At 41.3% G+C, this 1,900-nt stretch overlaps 1 pseudogene; it reads right to left on the bottom strand.

Annotated features, from left to right (window-relative positions):
• Positions 1–769: 769 nt before the first annotated feature.
• Positions 770–887, bottom strand: LOC124551593 (annotated as a pseudogene).
• Between the last annotated feature and the right edge of the window lie 1,013 nt (positions 888–1,900).

Genomic DNA, 1,900 nt, shown 5'->3' with positions numbered 1-1,900 from the left:
AAAACAACTGAATGACAGCTGTGCCTGCAGCAGTGTGGAAACTCCAGAACACACACTGTGGGTCTGCACAGTTGATATGGTGCATCTCAGGTGGTACTGTTGTTGCAAAGTCTAGGAAGAGCACTCAACCCCATAACAGCATGCTACTATTCCAGCTAGACAACATACTCTGCAGATGGAGAGAAGACAGCTGAAGTCAGTGACCACCAAATGAAACAGTTTCTCAGTAATTTACAGGAAGTGTGGACATTAAGATGTAACTGTGATTAGTGGATCGCTCGTTACAGTGCAAATGCTGCTGACGTGCTGTGTGATGACCGAGTAATCCAGCGGACAATGGTTACTGATGGAAGCAGTACGGAGGCAGATGCAGCAAAGGAAACAATCTACATGTTAAATACACCAAAGTAAATGAACAAACACAGAACAGATACTGTGGTGCCTTTAGTAGTATTAGTAACTGCATAACTGGTTAAGTGTTTTATTGTAGTTTTGTAGGTGTAGAAGTAGTTGTAGTATTTAAAAAATTAAGTATCAGTAACAAATGGTTAATATATATATATATATATAAAGCACTACGTCTTCAGGCCACGGGGGCCTACCGTGACCATCCGACCGCCGTGTCATTCTCAGTGGAGGATGCGGATAGGAGGGGCGTGGGGTCAGCACACTGCTCTCCTGGTCGTAATGATGGTATTCTTGACCGAAGCTGCCACTAGGTTGAGTAGCTCCTCAAGTGGCATCACGAGGCTGAGTGCATCCCGAAAAATGGCAACAGCACATGGCGGCCTGGATGGTCAACCATCCAAGTGCTGACTACGCTCGACAGTGCTTAACTTCGGTGATCTCATGGGAACCGGTGTATCCACTGCAGCAAGGCCGTTGCCCGGTTAATATATAAACATATCATTATTTGAGAAAATGAGACATGTATGGCATATTTTAGCTTTTCAGATAATAGGCTGTGATTGTGATGAAGAATAAATAAATAACAATCCAAAACTATTGTACAACTCATACTACAATTTTTCTCAAGTCTCTAGGGTGTGGGAGTGATACAATACAGGACTAAGAGGAGATACTGAACATGTATAAAGAAGTGTGGCAGGTTTGTTTGACTCACAGGTGAGTGTCACAGAAATGTTGAGTAATCTTAGTTGCAGACACTCAAGATGAAGGTAACTATTCTGTGAAAGAAATATTTTTTAAATTCTATTCTTCAGCCTTCTTTCACAAAGTATAAAATATTTTTTTATGATATGGTCACTGTGTTTCCTAATGCTTTTCTAGACTGTGTCTCCTGAGAAAGGCTACCCTGGAATTAGTTATATACCAGAAAATGAGCTTATAACCAGAACCTAGGTCGTGCATTAACAATAAAGTTTGTGAAACAAGGCTAAAAACGTGTTTCATTCACTTAATAAAATTTACGGTGTTCTTCTAAGAGCCTACAGTTTAATCATTTTAAAAAGCTGCTTACAGGGTTTCCAGAACCAGCATTAAATGAGGGGTCTAGGAATATGCTGCACCCCCCCCCCCCCCCCCCCCCCACATGTCATTCACATATGTAGGTACTGCCCAGATCAGAATAACAAAGTCACTGACAACCAGTTTCTTACAAGAAAACTACCATAGCAACAACAAACCAGAAAACAAGTGTGGTCATGCCTTCCATGTACAACATTTATGACCTCAAATGTAACTTTCTGATATGTTTTTGCCATGTGTTTTGTTTCTTCATGCAGATTTTTTATAATGCTGTACACAAAAGAAAGTCCGTAGCCAAAAGCAAAGTCAGTATTGCAGGTTGATGGGAAACATATGAAGCAATTCAGTACTGAACCCCACAGCTGTTGCTGCCTCGGTCACACCTGCTGTGCAGCTAATGCCAAACTGACAA

This window comes from Schistocerca americana, chromosome 9 (assembly GCF_021461395.2).
Source record: "Schistocerca americana isolate TAMUIC-IGC-003095 chromosome 9, iqSchAmer2.1, whole genome shotgun sequence".
Classification (NCBI taxonomy): Eukaryota; Metazoa; Arthropoda; class Insecta; order Orthoptera; family Acrididae; genus Schistocerca; species Schistocerca americana.
This window is presented reverse-complemented; position numbering and strand designations above follow the sequence as displayed.